This window comes from Odontomachus brunneus, unplaced genomic scaffold (genome assembly GCF_010583005.1).
Source record: "Odontomachus brunneus isolate Ranch 3 - 2012 unplaced genomic scaffold, Obru_v1 Obru_scaffold_010, whole genome shotgun sequence".
NCBI lineage: Eukaryota > Metazoa > Arthropoda > Insecta > Hymenoptera > Formicidae > Odontomachus > Odontomachus brunneus.
Genome location: NW_022639460.1, coordinates 1,125,437 through 1,143,750, shown reverse-complemented (window position 1 = coordinate 1,143,750; position 18,314 = coordinate 1,125,437). Strand labels below are relative to the sequence as shown.

Below are 18,314 nucleotides of genomic sequence, written 5' to 3'. Positions count from 1 at the left end.
TTTTTTTGATTAGGTGCGCTGCGAGAACTTAGCGCACCTTTTTTTGAAAGTCTTTTTTTTTGTATTTAATGACCGGAACTATTGAAAATTGTTGCAAAGAGCTCTAGAACTTTTCAAGAGAGTATCAGAACTGCAAAAAAAATGGCATATTTTTGAATATGGTGTGCCAAGACTTGGCACACCATATTTAAAAATGTGACATTTTTTTTGCCAATAGAATGATATTTCTCTGCATGCGCAATCAACCTTTTCAATCATATGTAAAAGTGTGCCGCGTTTTGATTTACCATATTTAACGGGAAACATAACCATGCATATAAAGAGATCTTTCTGTAAACTAATCATGCATTTTTAAGCTTCTATACTCAATTGCAAAAGCGCAGCAATGTTGTTTGGATTTCTCCTGAACATAAATATATATTCGGTATGTAGAATCTACAGAAATTCGTAACAGGCAAATATTTTAGCTAATTGCCAAATGAAGATATGAATTTTTATTATATTTGTATTGTTTTAGTCAAATATTGAGTAACGCTCTAACGCTTTATTTTTACACGCACTTTCATCCTGTAATTCAATGTAGCCGAATTTTACTGGTAAAGCTTTCAGGTATGGCATTCCCTTAAGCATACAAGAGTAATAACAAAGTGATCTTTAAAAAACAGAAATACAATATATATTTTTCTGTACGTATATATTGAACACGAGTTTGTCCCGCTTAGAAAAATGTTAAGAAACATTGACATTGCTTTATCTGAATTTGGAAGCTCAAAAATACCGGGAAGATATGCAGAAAGATTTCTATATAGGCGTGATTAGGTGTTTCCCACTAAATATGGTAAAACGACACACATTTGCGTAAAATCTAATTTAATATATACAAGAACCACGAAAAGGATAGAGCATGGCTGTTAATCACAATTGTCACTGCGTTAATCACAATTGTCATCAGCATTTTGAAAGTTCGTCATCGACTTCAGCATCTCCTTAATTCACTGTCTTCTATTCCACCGACTGCTGCGCGAAGCCCGTGTCATAGTATAGATTGGAAATTAAGGATTGCGAATTAAAGATTAAATTTCGACGAATCAGTCACTTGCACTTTGGTCTTGGCCTGCTTGGCTCAAATTGGTCAAATTCCAATCTTCAATCCGCAATCCTCTATCTCCAATCCGTAGTATGACATGGGCTTTAAGGATATTACGAAATACTGATACACTCGCGAATCGAGCTTCCCTCAATGGTAGTACTGATATCCAATAGCAAATAAGTAGAAAAGAGTCGATAGAATTTAAATATGCCTAGATACAACATTCTCTCTATCTTCCTCACGAACTCTATATCGTAATCGATAGTGCCCAGTTCTCGAATACGCTATTCAAATTCCAAAGCGCAAATTGCGTGCCAATAGAAATCGATAATATCGCGCTTTCTACGTAATCGGGCACGTAATTAAAAATCATGCTTTTTCGGGCGACTCGTAACGTGACGCGCCACAGTTCGCGAACGTTCTCACATCACATTCCGAGTCGAGATTTAGGATTCTACTCAAAGGCCCATATTCTGAATCCTCTTTTATCTATAAAAGTGCCTCTAAAAGAGGCTTAGGAGCCACCTGATTGGCTGAGAAGCTATATTTAAGACACTTTTATCGATAAAAGAGGATTCAGAATATGGACCAAAGTCTCGAAAGTGCTTAGCAATGTCGTCCTTGAATGCTCTTTGCGCTACTCGTTATGTTAACGTAACGATGCTAGACAATCTGGAATTTCTCGTCTCGTTTTGTTCGTTTCTTTCGACGCTCCCTGTTTCTCGAAATTTTTCTTAGGCGCTTACAATGTTTCACTGAAATGCAAAAGCTCGATTAAGCAAGGAAAGTGTGCGACGCGAGAAAGTAGTTGAACAATTCGCAAGAAATGCAAACTCATCTTTTTCCATCCCAACAGTCGTCATCAATGAGTGCCGAGTGATCACACTCCGGTGCAACCAAATTTCACCGGTAAAGCTTTCAGGTATCCCCTTAAGGGGATACTGAAATCGAAATCTTTACCGACATTGACTATTTTCTGTTCAATTTTCTGCCTGCAAAGTTTACGTCATACTGACTGCACAGAATTAGAAGTTTACTCTTACACGGTAAAAATATGTGCGAGAATGAACTGGAGCATTGCTCAATATATGATGAAAACGATAAAAAATTTCAAAGTTGATATTTCGAATATAAATTGCTCTGTTAGATGCTGTCAATTCTGACATTCGCCTGATACAAAAGTTCTGTAGTCAAATTCATTTTTGTGTTTCGCGGATTTTTCCAGATGCTTCTATTCAGTCCCGAGCCGACGAGCGACACGCATACTACCAGACTACGTGTGTCAGTGTGTTACCTATTGTTTCCCCACACAACATTCGAGTCCTTCAAGGCGGTCAAATTTACCCGCGTGCCTCGCGACTTCGCCGGATGTTCCCATTCAGTTTCGGGCCAGCGAGCAACACGCACACAACGGACTACGTGTGTCAGTGCGTTATCTATTGTTCCTCCCGGGTGATTGAATTATGTCGTCGGTATTTTGATATACTTAATCAGTCTATCCACGGCATCGCGTTATTAAACACGTGTCTTCGATCGAATCGTGTCGTGCGCGAGTGTAAGTGTCAGTGTCGACGGAGCAGTCAGGATCAGTGTTGGGTCGAGAAGCCATGACAGAGGATGCAAAGCGCCGGGCAGTGATACTTCATATATTTTTCAAGGTATGTCGAATCATTTATTATACAGGAAGTTTCCGTCTTTAACAGACATTTGACGAATTTACCGCGAATAAAGAAATACCCGAGTCGAAATTTAGGCCGACATTCATGGATTGTCATTATTCAACAAACACTGAGAGAAATATGTTTCGCATTTGTAATTATAATCACGTAGAGAAATAATAATTATAAATTATTGTCAGAAAAACCATTTTATTGTTAAATTTTATGATGTTAGTTAATGTTAAATGATGTTAGAGATAATAATCTTATATACCTGTTACTACTATCATTTTCGTATTAGAATCACCAAAAAATATAGCCAAAAATAACTTTAACGTTATACCAACCATTTTTTCTCTCAGTGCATAATTATAGCTTCATTTTGATTTCTGATTGATCTGCACTTGTTTCATCACTTCATGCAAAAAATGTATGTCTAAATAATTGAATAACAAATACGAACTTATAATTAATCATGCTTTCATACAAAGCTTCTAAATAATTCACAGCTATGAATAGCGGCCTTATAATATAATATAAATCTCGCAAGTGCTGATTTTCAAGTCTAATAATGCTTCTCTAGTCGCGAATTCAATCTTGTTGGTATCAACCAACGCCTTTTTTTGCTTTTCTTTGGCCTTTGTTATTGTGCCAAAACTAAAATTAAATCGCTATTGATAAAAAGCATTATTGGTCACATAACTGTTATTTTTGTCTTTTCAGCTTGACACATCAGCTCTTTCAAGAGCTACAAATCTCATCAAATTCCCATAAAAAAAAAGAAAAAAGAAAAATTAGGAAGAGATGAGATTGACGTTTTGTTCTTTTACCGATTTACCCACACTTTTAATCCTTATTAAGTAATTTAACATTTGCTTATCTATATAAAAATTTCTTTGTGATATAACCACACTTCGCCAACTGCCAATCGCGTGTGTATATTTGCCAACTGATATATTAACGTATAATAACGTCATATTTCGCTTATTGTCAATTATCGTATAATTTATGATGGAGTATTAAGCAATTATCAAGATTGTGGCAGTCTGTTTTTTCAGCTCGTGGCAGGATATCTTTCTGAAGACTCCAGGAGTCTCACGTATGAGTGGAACACGCGTTGCTGCAATAATTTCTCTAACATCCACTATTTCTCACTCTTTCGTTGGAAGCCTCTTGCCCGGGCACTTGGCACGTGTTTAGCTTCACATATTGACCATAGGATAGATCTAGTAACAGGGATTAGATAGATGGCAGGAGGGAAGAACAGAAACATAGACGAATGGCAGTGTTGGTTTTGTACATTCGATGCATTCGGGCGCTGAATTTTTCCGGGATTTTCTCCGCGGAGCGAAGGATCAGCTCTGATCGCGTCGCACATCTCGAAATTTTGTTGTCTTGTTCGAAAATATCGAGTGGAACATCGGATCCTGAATCTTCTTCGTGGAATCGCAGTTATTTCGGTCCGCGCGAATTAAGGGTGATCTAATTGTACCAAAATACCGAATATTCAATAATTACAAAATAATTAAAATAACAAGTGCAGAAAAGTTTAAATTTTAAGTAATTATTGCACGGGCATTTCGTACTTCTTCAGCTTCTAGAGAAAACGACAGTAAATAACCATCTGCAGCATCAAGGTAAGCCAACAGCTTGTACATCTAGAGATTCTTTATTGACTCTTCAAGTTTGTGATAAAATTTGTAGGGTCAATGTAGAATCAAAATTTTGACTCGGGTCCAATCCTTCTCTTCAGCGTTAATGAGACCGGAACTTGTTGTTTTCTCTCTCTCTCTCTCTCTCTCACTCACTTTTTCTCTCGCCCTCTCACCCTCCCTGCCACCTCGATTCTCCCCAGAGCGTGATTAGGAGATATTCGAGTCCGCTGCTCTCTCTCCTTCGGGTATCGCTCAATCCCATCTCATTACTCTTAATCGACTTGTAATCCACATCGGTTTTTCTCGTTACCGAGCGCTCGGACCTTCGCAAGGCATGTAATAATACACTCGACGTGTATTTACCTCCGCTCATGGGCGCCACGAAGCCCCAAGAGCTGTGGAATTCGCGCTAGCGGGTACAAAGCGCATTTACGAACGCAAAAGCGTGTCGCGACTGTATTATGCGCATACACGCATCGCCTTCCTCGGCGAGTCCAATTCGACAATCGAAATTCCACTGATCAATCCTTTGTATCCGTTATCTCGTTACAGCGAGATGTTCATTTCAGAGATCTTCGGCACATGTATACACACAGAACAATATTAATCCACTGCTAAGGAAAACGATCGGTCAGTTTGCTCTTTCTTTTTTAAGTAATGGTTATCTTCAAGAAGAATATTTGTTCGATTTCTTTTTAAAACTACACTCATCGCGAACTTGAGAAGAGCTCATTATCATGTACTCAAAAGAAGACTATTCTCTTTACACTGCGAAAAAATATTTGAGAATTTATTTACGGGTCACAAAGTTTACGTCTGAGATATGAAGTTTACTTCCCTGTGAAATAAACTTTACACTCCAAAAATAAATTTTCAAATACCTTTTTCTCAGTGTACAAGAATATTAGAAAATTAATTGATTTGTTACATTATAATATCGGTGTATATGCTTTCTCAAAGGCCGTTGAATGATTTTATTTTGATTAAATGTTATAAAATTTGATCAAGAAGAAGTCAACTCTATGTAGTAAGCAAGCCGGATTCGTGTTTCAATTTAATATTCTTGATTGAAGCATCAAACTTACTAAGATTCAGAATATACTTTGTATTAATTTGATGGACTCATGATAAACTCTTATGATAGATTCGCAGATATATAAACTTATGAAATATTTGAAACAAGTAACTTTTGAACGCAGTAACTTTAGAATGCAGTATATATGTATTTTTCTGTGTGTATAATCCACAGAGTTTAAAATACTTGCAGTGTAAAATTTATATGCTGATCTTGTTGCGAACGATTTGTGAAATAATTAAAAAAAATGTAAAATTCTTAGAAATGTCATTTTGCGGAATTATTTTGCTCTGAGGAATTAGGATTCAAGAAGTTAACGCAATCGGGACATTCGTGAATTGCACGGCTATCCTTATTTCCTTATTCATTAGTGAAAAATTAGGTCTGTTCTTTAGTTCATTAGGTCTGTTCTTTTTAACTGACCCGGTGCAGACTGGTGCAGTAAGTTAGAGTGAAACAAAATATATTTGCTTTACTCTAACTTACTGCATCAGTTCAGATAGTTCAGCTTCACAAATATTTCATTTCGCGGGAATATCGTGATGCTTTTTCCTCAAATTCTGAATTCCGGGGATTTTACTAACAGAAAATAACTGAAAATTTATTTGTAGGATATATATATAAAGTTCGCTTCTGCAAAGTAAAACTTATTTCTGTGAATAAACTTTATATCCCACAAATAAATTTTCATGTCTCTCTTCTCAGTGTAATTGAGGGATCTTTGCGTTCATCCGCGTAACGAGAAAATCGGTTGGTCTTATTAATTTTCACGGAAGAATGCGACGAATTTCATTTTCGGCCGCGACCTTCGCGCGCTGTGCAATCTCACGGTGACCGCCGATTACGTGCGGTAAATAATGCATTGCCGCAACACTTTCTGCGCGGGTATATGAGAATCTACGCGCTGCCCGGAGCCGCTTCAATTGCGCCCTGATACGAGCGCGTTCGTTTCACACGGCGTTATAAACTTCGATTTTCCCGCTAATACAACGTAACGACTGCATTCTCCGCCGGGGAAGTCACCGACGCGCCTTTCTGCGCCCGCGCGATATTAATATCTTGCATTTAATATTGCGTTATTTACCTTGCGTTCCACCTCATATCGCGTAAACCCCCCTTCGCTTAAATGCCGCGCTGAGCGGCACGGCATTTCATTTAACAATGAAATGAATGAATTCCCGGGACTTTGTACCGGCAACACGGCGGCGGCGACGGCGGCGTGGTAGTGACCGCCTAGTTATATTCGATATAAATTTCAACATACAAGCTCGATGTCTCGTTCTGTCTTTTTCTTCTTTAGGCGCGCCTAGTGTATTTTTTCTCCAGAGAATAAAAGATCGTTCCGCCGAATTTTCTACTTGGCGCGTCGCGTTCGACGAGATGGAGCGAGCTTTCGTTTTAATCTTCGTTCGAAACTTAATTCAGAGACGCACGTGGGTTATCGATAGGGTAACCGAGCGACGCTTAAGCGTAGCTCTGGGCACTGGCTGTAATTGGACTCGATTAATTGGGGTCTCGATCAAGAAACCGAATTCGGGTACGTAGTAGATAAGCGATGACCAAAAGCTGCCATCTCGGTTTGTCCAATTGATCATACAGCAGCAGCGTCGTTTGCTCGGAAAATTCGGTAAAACATGCGCGGGAACTCCACGAGGTGACGGAGAAAGAGCGAGAGGGAGGAGGAGGGAGAGAGAGAGAGAGGGAAGAGAGCTAGTTCGTTAAACGCGTGCAGATTTTTCGTCAGAAATTATAAATATAAGAAAACGATCTCAATTATATAAGCCAAAATTCTTTTCGATTTTATCATATTTTCTAGCAATATAAGAATGAACTGTATTAGTAGAGTTTATCAGAAACATAGTAAATTTTTTACACTCAGTATATACTGAGAGAAAAAATATCTGAAAAATAAAAAGTATTAATTCTGCGGGTACCAATAATATGTGTACTTTGTTTGGAATTCTTTTGTTAAATAGAATAAACAGTTGCTACAGATGATATGATAAAATCGAAAAATAATCCTAATATATTTCGGGCTTATTAACATATTAAGAAAATTATTAAGTACACATTGAAAACACGGAAAGAACTTTTCTTTATATTAACAAGATATGTAAAAAGCCTTTTTGTTAGCATACAGCTAATGTAAGACTTTAATGTAAGAGCCACCTGACACACACACACACACTGTCAAACGTTATTATTCTGCCTCAATTTAAAATTTAACTTCGCATTAAACATGCGTGACTGGCTCTTACGTAAAGGCTTTACTCTATTTTTCTATATTCTTTTGAGCTCGTTTCAAATTATGTTCTAAGGTTACATTCACAAACATTCTTAATATTTAAGAATAAAATTTAGAATATATTATTTGCTTTATCAACTCTTCAGATTTATGAGAAACCATTACTAGCTACGGGTACATTGAGAAAAAAAGGTTTGAAAATTTATTTGTGGGATATACAGAATAACCCATAAGTGTGACAAAATTTTTTCTAACTTAGAAGCAACTGAAATCTAATTATTTCACTTTGAAATTCTGTTGTTTGTTACTTACATCACTTTTGGAGAAAGAGAACGGCATCGATCGATTAAAATTAACTTTGACTGAAATAATCGGCAAATCAATAATTAATGAAGCGTCATTAATGTAATCACGAATAATATAATTGGCTAGTGAAATTAATTATTAATCAGTGTACAACAAATCACAGTAAAATTTGATTAGCAATTTCACCAATCGATGAAATTATTCGCGACTTATATGACAAACGGTCAATTTTGATTATAAGCTTGCGAATATTACAGTTAAAAGGAATTTCAATCGATTAGTGCCCAACATTGGCTTATATTGATATCAACAATTCCTTTTACTGTTCGATCGACAGATCAGATCGAATCGACAGAATCAGATTTAAATGAACGGAAGTGTCTAACCTCAGATAACTCACAAATTATGAGTATCTCAAAATAGAAATCTTAGAAAAAAAATCTCTCAGACAAACCATCTCGATTGGACGACACGTCGCAGTCGCAGCGACTAATCAAATCGGTAAAAAATTACGGTAGAATCACTCAAAAAAATATTTTGCTGATCCAGATAGAATTCTAAATATCACAGTTAAAATTTATCGCTGTTTTTTGTATCTAGAAAATTGTCTGCAGCATGTAAAATTTATAGCAGCGGTATTTTAGCAATACCAGCAAGCAATTTTAGGTGGGTGAGAGAATTATACACTCGTTTGTCTCTCGTCGTTAGTCGTTAGTCTTTCCTGTCCACCACAGTTACTTTGGACAAGAACTGTGATTGACTTTAATCTAAATGGATATCACAGACAGACTTTCTTGCAAAACTTCACGAAATAAAACAATTAGAAATAGAAAACAAACAGAAATTCTGCCTCTGTCATCTATATTGATTAAATACAATACATATGCGATATCGCAGTATTTGCTAGTCATTTGTCCAGTTTAGTTAATTTCTTGTATCTAGGTAATTTTTGCTATAACTGCAAAACCATTTTTTTAAGTGACAGAGCGAGCCGCTGGCAAATTCGTCGAATGGTTTTCAACGCCTGCACACATATACTTATGTAGAAAAAAACTGTACAGTAAAAATTACAACAAAATTTTTATAATTTAAACCAAAAAAACCACAAAATTTAAACCACAAAATTGTAATCGAAATTGCTATGTATTTCATTCGAAAATGTTATGCACATTACGTGTACATATATACATAAACATAAGAAAACAAAAATAAGGAAAAAATAATTAGAATATTTAATTGTTAAACTATTATAAGCAAATAAAAGTAAGAAAAAGCACTTTTTCAAATAGATATTATTTTAGGGCTAATTATTAGATATTAAAACATTAACAGTTTATTAAGGACAATTAACAGTATTTTATAGATTTTCTTCAAAGTTTTCTGTAGGCTCTATTTTCTACTATAAACTATTGAGATATTGATAGCATGTTCGCTGCAAATTTCTTATAAAAAACGCGAATACCTCTTTTTCACGAATCTCAAGGAAATGTCGTCATTGTTTCTGAATAATATTAAAGACGAGATTGCTAATTTTGAAAATTTACTAACTTTTTGATCTCAAATTCGTAATCGACAAATTTAAAAAAACTTCACCGAGAAATATATGGCTCAAAGGATTAACCCTTATAGTGCCGAACAATGATATATCGTTGTTAGTAACACTTGCGAAAAATTGAAAAAATTGTTTATGGGTTTAACTTTCTGTTATATTTCGCGATGATTCATGCCGAGACTACGTATACGCTAGAGGCAAAGCTTGGAATTAGTTTTTTTCTCAAACCCTATCAAACTACATCAATTTGATCCGATATTTTACGCTTACACGGAAAAAAAAAATTTGCTAATATATGGACAACTAAAAATATTAACTGCAGAAGCAAATTTTTTTGTTTTTATGGTAAAAGTTATTTAGTTGTGATAGCTAAAAGATTTATTATATATTAACTAATCTTTTAACTGTCACAACTAAATAACTTTTACTATGAAAGCAAGAAAATCTGCTCCTGCAGTTAATATTTTTAGTTGTCCATATATTAGGAAATCTTTTTTTTCCGTTTAGGTAGATTTTTTTCGGTCGGTACCAAAAGGGTTAAAGAAGACTGGGTGGATGATGGCGCGCAATAACGCACCAATGTTCTTTAACCAATTATTAAAAATCTACGTGCAAAATGATAGAGGATTCTCTCGTTCACAGTTTGATCTGATCTACAAACGCACGACAGCAGGCGTCCCTACAGTCACTCATCGCGCGTGATATCGTTCACGTCAGTCTTCTTTGATTAATAACCCCAAATTTTACACGGTTGTTTGCAGAATGCTAGATGAATTTTCAGTTTAGTTTAACTTCATCTATATGTATGGGGCGCTTAGCGTTCAGATCCTGTATACGTGTATCGGTGCGAGGCGGGAGCCTGCAGCAGCAGGCGGAATAAATCACATTAGGGCGGTCGTGTAATGGAAAAGCGCTCGGAGTCAATCGATGGAAAACACATTGCTGGATCGCGAGCAGCTCGGACGTGGCTGTGCGCGAAAGTGCGTCGAACGAGCGGTGGACTAATTCGATTCCGGGCGTTTCTTTCTTTCATTCGACGGCGACGGTGCGATTCGAAGCGATCGCGGGTTACGCGCCGAGAGAAAAAGGCGAGCTCGAGAGCGAGAACGCGAGGAACGAGAAAGAGAAACGGAATAACGGGGGAGAGAGAGGAAAAGAGAGAGAGGAAAAGAGAAAGAGAGAAGGAGAGCCCATTGTCCGGGGAAAAATTGTGCCGTATAAACACGGGGAGCGCGGAGCGGGCGCGAAAGTGAATTAACGGCGGGAAATCGATCGGACACTTTGCGCGAGTGCGCGCACTCGCGCTCTCTCGCTCTCATTCGACGCGCTCAACGAATCCGAATTAATTACATACATCCCTTCGCAGCCGCGGAATTTCTCCAGGGCGAAATCACGCGATGCAAAATATGCACCGCGTGTGCGATGCGATGCAATGCAATGCGATACGACGCGATGCGGCGAGGGCGCGGGCCGTAACTATCGCCGCCCTGAATATATCTTGGAAATACGAGAGTACACAGAGAGGGGATTTCGTAGTAAAAATTTCTATAGAATTCTGCAAGCGAGAAAGAACGTGTATCGGCATTCTGCCTTAACTTTATTATTCCGTTTCATATTCCGTTTCATGTGCGCTATTTATTACTGTAGGAATCGAGGTCTACACTGGCAGGAAAAATGTCTGAAAGAGAAGAGATATCCAGTCGACAGGTGCTAATAACACATTCACGTGTACTAATATTCGCATTTTCGCGTTGAGAAAAAATTTCGTTCCGGTGAGAAAATATATCTTTCCTAAAACCGTTCCTCTTTTTCACGAAAGCGATTGTTTATTCTATTTAGACAAAGAGTTTCAGTCGAAGTAAGATATTTCTTTTTCAGCGTGTGCTATCAAAAAATTACTATATTTCTGAGCAAGATAAACTCTACTGACATAATTCATTCCTGTAAAGTTAGAAAATACGATAAAATCGAAAAAAAAAACTAAAACATTCTCTCCGTGTTGGAGAGAAATTTATTTAACAGAAATTTTATGGCACACTAAAAAAAAATACTTGATAATTTATTTATGGAATATAAAGTTCACGTTTAAAGTTGATGCATCAATGCAGTGAAACGTCAAACATATTTTAGTTTTGTGCTTGTATATATATTTCTTTTTTATTAACTTTTCATCTTAGAGCTTTCAATCATTTATATAAAATTTTGCTCATACTTTTTCCAAATTTTTCCCACAAACTCTTTTCATCTTCACCTAAGTCGTTAATAAAGTCTTTCGCGTCGTAATTAAGCTTCAATGGTCTTGAAACATCTTTTGTCATAGGTTGTGGTATTCCTCTCAGTAGCTCCGCTATCAAAAAATAAATAAAAGAGCCTGATATTCCGTCTAAAAGAACCAAGGTGGCTTTCAGATCTTGGAGCTGTTTCATCTAGAAAAAGGAAAACGTCACGGACGGCCACTTCAGCGCCGTGTAATTTCTGTTAGATAAAATTTGCCGTATATTCTCTCTCATATTTCGATAATATGTAAGGTGTTAATAGTTATTGCCTCATCCTGTGCTACATACGTGTGCACGCATACACGTATGTACATAGGCAAACACAAACACATACACACACACACACCGGTCGCTTATAGCGCGTTGCTATACGCGATGGCCCTCGAACGGAACAAGTGGTGCTCTCCACTTTGACATCGTTGCGCATGGTGATAATAAAACTAAGGGCGAAAACGGAACCGCACGCGGGACGGTCAGCCGCGGACGTGTGACGCGTTCATTATCCTCGCGGCTCTCGAGTGCCGGAATTTCAGCGTACGGCGGAAATATTTCACGCGCATTTTCATGACCGTCGTAAAATTGCACGGACGGGGACGCGTGACGCTATCATCCCGATCTCATTCGCGAGCTCGCGCGAGCAATTCGAAAGTGACTCGAGGTAGTCTGAGAACACTACTCGTAGCTTTTGTTTCTATTGCAGTGTATTTTTGCATCGCGACCTCATCGCGTTTATCCGAACGAGCTCTTTCAACGTTCTCACTCGGACAGACACATAAATTTGACGGTAACTTTATTTGCCGATTTATAAAGATTGCAAGGTTGTAGAGGTTGTAACGGTTTATCAAAGGTTTATTAAATTAAGAATTATCAAAATTCGCTCTAAACAGTACGTTATTGAAAATGTAACATAAAAATCTTATGTGCAACTTTTATGAAATTTATTTTAATGAATTTGTTACCGTATTAATGTAACAAAAATTTCCATTATTGCGTAATGAAAATTTAGTTGTCAATTTATTACAATATAAAAAAAATATACAGGGTATATCTCAGCTCGATTTCACAATCTCTCGTCAGGATGTAGAGCGGATTGAGATAAATAAAAAAGTCTAATACCGTTTTGCGAAAATTGCAATAAAGATCGTGATATTAATTGTGGAAAATTTGTGAATGATCACGTATGATATGATAGATAAACTGCAGTGGTTTGCCGCCGTGTGTTTGCACATTAGGTCAAACTGAACACAAAATTCTTTTACCATTTCGCAAATAACCACGCAGATTTTTAATTATTAATTTAAAAAGATTATTGCACAATTTTGCGTGATAAAAAATGCATCAATCTTCATTAATTAACCCTCCATGAACTATGTGAGGTTAAATTAACCCCAGCAGTTTTAAAACTGCTGTATTTTTTCCAAAATATAAATCTAAATAAAATATAAATCCTTACCAAATTAAATCAAATTAAATCAAGCTGGGACACTCTGTATATAAAAACAACAAGAATAAAATTACAAATATTGGGTGCAAATAAAAATAATTTAATGGAATACAAGTTAATACGATAAAAGATTGCAAAAAATTTCGTAATAGTTTAACACAGTACAAATCAGTATAATAACAAAGGTTACGGAAGCTATTCGTAATATTCATACAAAATAAAGCTATTGTTATTATTATTGTCATCACGAAAAAAAAGTGAATATATTTTCGCGTAGTCGATGCTATGTCGATAGAAATTTATAGCAACTTGTAAGCGATTTAATTCATTTCTTGCGCTGAAAGAAATTCTGTGATGCGAGCACAGGTTCTTCGAATCTCCTGATGATGTAAATGGGTCAAGCGTCTTCTCCATGCTAATTCGACGAATCTTTATTCTCATCGGATGTCGCCAAAACCGATCAGATACGCACGAAAGGACACGGTGCGGAGATTTTACGATATTAAGAGGGCTTACCAGTTATATATATATATATCCCGGCTAATCTTACTATGGGGCGATTGTTCGGCGGACATAACGTCGCTGGCCTCTTCACGACGCGGGATGAAATGGTCCCCGTTGAATGGCGCCTGACGGAACAGCCGGATAATACAGAAGCGATAACGATACTCGATCTGCAGGTGGAAGGTAGACGTGCGCTTCTCTCTCTTTCTCTCTCTCTATTTCTATCTCTCTCAACGAACGTTTCGCGAAAGTTAATTCCACGGAGAGTTCCACCTCTCTCTTATCTGCGCGTGCTACACACTTTTCTCGTGCGACTGGTCTTAACGGCTGCCCAGAGAGTGCTCCGAAGATCGAGGGATCGAGCACACGATCGTCGTGGAAGAGGCAGCCGCGGTACCGCGATAACGACATCGCGATGCATAAGATTCGCGGCGGGGACACGTCTCGAGCAAGCGAGGACGAAATGACCCTTGTCGAAGCACATGCGCTCTCTCTCTCTCTCTCTCTCTCTCTCTCTCTCTCTCTCGTTCTCTTTCGCTGGCGCGACAAACGGTAAGCCGAATTCATCCGTGAAGGTACGGGTCCCCGAGGCAAATTTGTCCCGCGGACTAACTGCAGTTGGATGTTTCCAGCGTACGGTCCGGGCGGTCGCAACTTCGCCCGTAACGTGATCTCGAATTTGACAGCAACTCCGTTCACGTCTCTTTCCCCTGCTATCTCTGGTCGCGCCGTGCGCTAGAGGGAACAACGTTATTTAATCATTGTTTCGCGCATGTGGTGTGTATCGTTTGCCCGCGGCTGTGTTGCGAGTTACGTCTGACACAGTCGTCCGAAGTCGGTGGACGTGACTGTCTGGACCTCTTTCTCATTCTCTCTCTCTCTCTCTCTCTCTCTCTCTCTCCTCTGCTTCTTTTTTCTACTCTTTCTCAATCATTCTCAACGTAATTTGGGAAATGATCGCAACACGCGGAACGTGATACACGTGCTGGCAGTGTGAACATGTATCGCGTTGCAAGTGTTTCGCGGGAATTCGTGCGTGAGAGACAAAGCGGATGTTTATGGAAACAGCTCAGGCTATAGTAAATTATTTCCGAGCCACATCTACCTTTGTCGCCCATCCTTTGTCCGTGACTTTTATTTATTTTTCGTATCCTTCGAAATATACCCCAAAATCATTTAAAAAGTATACTTTAATTTCTTCAAAATTTTAAAGAGAGAGAATTAGTTAATACATAATTTAATTATGGGAAATGACCAGTGGGATTTACTAATATTATTACATGCTTGTCCCTTTCCGCGGTTGTATGTCTAGAGCGCCTATTTATACAGGGTGTCCGGTAACTGATCGAGCAACCGCCGTGTACGGGTAGAACGGGTCAAAATCATGAAAGTTATATACCATTTTGAAATTTTCTCAATATTTATTCCATAATTAATTAAAATGTATAAACGAATGAGCTCACGAAAAGCGGTAGGACAGTCTGTGTGTAAAAGAAATGGCTTACCTCTTAGCAACGATGAGTAAACAGCTGATTTCGAGGCGGAGTAATATATACGTGTCGCTTGTTACTCCACTTCGACATCAGCTGTTTACTCATCGTTGCTAAGAGGTAAGCCATTTCTTTTACGCACAGAGTCTATCCTACCGCTTTTCGTGAACTCATTCGTTTATACATTTTAATTAATTACGGAATAAATATTGAGAAAATTTCAAAATGGTATATAACTTTTATATTATTTTGATATTATTTTGATTCGTTCTACCCGTACATGGCGGTTGCTCGATTAGTTACCGGACATCCTGTATATCCAAAACTCATATCATGACGTTCGTGGGAACGCAGAACAGATTGAGGTGAACATAAAACACCGTTTTGCGATATTCGTAATACAGTCGAGATATTGATTGAAGAAGATTGCTGAATGATCACGCGCGATATGATAGATGAGTTCTAGTGGCTACGTGTGTTGTTATATGCTTGTATATTAGGTCAAACTGAACAAAAAAGTCTTCTATCATTTTGCAAATAAACATGTAGACTTCTAGTTAATGAAAGAATATTGTTACATAATTGCACAAATTTCCTCAATTAATATCTAAAAATCTATATGGTCGTTTGCAAAATGATAGAGGACTTTATTATTGTTCAGTTTGACCTGATGACAGTTTGATGCCATTACAGTTCATTTACCATATCGCACGTGTAATCATTCACTAATCTTTTTTAATTAATATTTCGAGATTTATTGCAAATATCGCAAAAACGATACGAGACTTCTATGTTCGCTTTTATCCGTTCCCGCGAACGTTATGGAGGCGAATCTGGGACACCGTGTACAATTGGCATTTATTTTGCAAACGATACAACATTTGCGCACACAATTTCCCCTTTTGGAGAAACGCTGGTAAACGCTGGAAACGTTTCAATTTTTCGCGAAACGATCTCGCGCACCCGTCGAAAGTTCGATTGAATTTCCCGAACAATCCGCGGACCTTTCTCCGCGGCCGCGTTTACTTCGCACTAATTTCAGGACTGTTAATTCGCGCGCGTAATTCGCGCAACATGCGCGCACGTGTGTACGTCAAGCGTAACAGAAACTTATGCACTCGGGTACGCGGGTTCACTCACGGGGGGAATTTCGTTTTATTCTCATATCACGAAATAGAATCTGCGAGCCAAATTTTACATCGCACCGTATGTATACGCAATGAATCGAAATGTGCTTTGCGAACCAATCAATTTTTTATTCCCCGGGCGGAAATATTTATTACGTCGTCGAAAATAAATTCTATATGTTTTTTCAACGTGCTCCCTGAAAAACTATCCGTTGTTATCGTACTTTTACAAGGCTCTGTTATTTATATATTATGGTAATACAACGGTGTAAAAACGACGTATTTTTAGTGTAATCGCGGGGGATACAGCGATATCTCACTGTATATCTCTGTCCATTTCGCTCAGACTTATACACTCATTTTTTTCTATTGCTTCATGTAAATATTGTTTGCTTCATCTTGTTGTTTACCGTTGCTCTGTCACGAATTTGAGGAATTTTCTCAGAGCGCGTAATAAACTTGCCTACACGGAAAAAATGTTCAGTCAAATTAACCAGATTTCGGGTGACGTATAAACTAGAAATTCTGGTAGTTTCAAGCAGCATGTCTGGTTTGTCCATATTTCACTAGAAATTTGGTCAAATCAATAAAACTTTTTTTTGTATATATTTATCTATCTACCTACACAGATGGGCAAATGTATGTAAATTTGACAGCAACTTTACTAATAAATTTGACAGCAGCTTTACTAGATAACAGTCTTCAAATATGCTCATCATAAATTTTTTTTAAAAAGCTATTATAATATAATCAAAAAACTATATTATAATATAATCAAAACTATAATATAATCAAATATAATCAAAGTAAATTTATTATAATATAATCAAAACAAGAATGTATTTTCTCTAATATTATTCACTTCAATAAAATATTTATAACTTAAAACTTTATAGAAGATAAAGTTGATTCGACTCTAATAAGTAAATCGAATTTTTTATTTAATCTAGAGCAGGATCCATTAACGTGAATTACAGTTGTATGCAAAAAAAAAAATTGTCATCGAGGCTGCCCGAAAATTAGGCGAAACTTGACTGTTCTCTTTGATGTTTATGCATTTATGACAAATTTACCGATGTATAAACTTAGGAGATACTTGAAACAATTTACTTGATAAATTATAAATATAATGCAAAAAAAAAAAACTGTGAGCTTTTTTCGTCCTCTCGATTGTCTCACGTCGTGATAATCGCGAAAGTCTATTTGATTATCAATCTATCCCCCGAATCGTTTCGAAATTCTCGAAGCGCTAAGACAAGAATAATTTCCCCGAGTTTCTGAGCCGAGGGTGACTTCTCACTCCGGCGACAACACTTTCTTTTCTGTCTGTTCTTTCTTGCCGAGTCCCAAGCGCGTTGAACTCGCTATTGTCGTTCTCCCGGCCGGTTCGCGGATAAATTCATTAAAACATGCAAACGACCCGAGGCTCGTATCAGACACTCGGTCTAATAAGATACTCGGTTCGGCCGTGCTTAAAGCGCGGTTCGTTCCGGGCGGGACGGTCGCGGCGACGCGAACAGTGTAAAGAAAAATTAATCGCCCCGGGGCGCCGCGTAACCAAGGAATATGCGAAACGATAAAGGGGGCCGCCGATGTTGTCCGTTTAATAAATGAAGTTGACCGTCGCGATAAGCCGGAAAATAGCAGGCAGAAAATTCGCCACGGCCTGGCTACGGGCTGCGTGTCTGTGTATGCTGCGTGCTTGTGTGTATGCCTTTGTATGTATATGTGTGCGCGCGCGCACACACACACTGGATGGTGTTACATAACGGAGTAGTTTATCGAGAGTTCCGCGTGTGAGTGTACTCTAAAGAAGGAAGCGAAAAAAAACGGGCTAGAGAGAGAGAGAGAGAGAGAGAGAGAGAGAGAGAGAGAGAGAGAGAGAGAGAGAG

The 18,314-nt window shown here is 37.9% G+C and overlaps 2 protein-coding genes across 16 annotated transcripts in view; one reads left to right on the top strand and one right to left on the bottom strand.

Annotated features, from left to right (window-relative positions):
* LOC116840622 (alpha-2B adrenergic receptor) overlaps window positions 1-18,314 on the bottom strand; it is a 268,703-nt gene that overhangs the window by 81,071 nt on the left and 169,318 nt on the right. The window lies entirely within an intron of this gene.
* Window positions 1-18,314, top strand: part of LOC116840624 (facilitated trehalose transporter Tret1-like) — a 310,767-nt gene that overhangs the window by 154,101 nt on the left and 138,352 nt on the right. For 10 of the 14 annotated variants that reach the window (XM_032807554.1, XM_032807555.1, XM_032807544.1 and 7 more), the window contains one exon: window positions 2,316-2,748. The exons of 3 other annotated variants lie outside the window; for them this stretch is intronic. The gene's annotated coding sequence lies outside the window, so the exon portion shown is untranslated. Of the gene's footprint in view, window positions 1-2,313; window positions 2,749-18,314 lie in introns of those variants that run through there. One more of the 14 variants, XM_032807550.1, reaches the window with a different exon arrangement.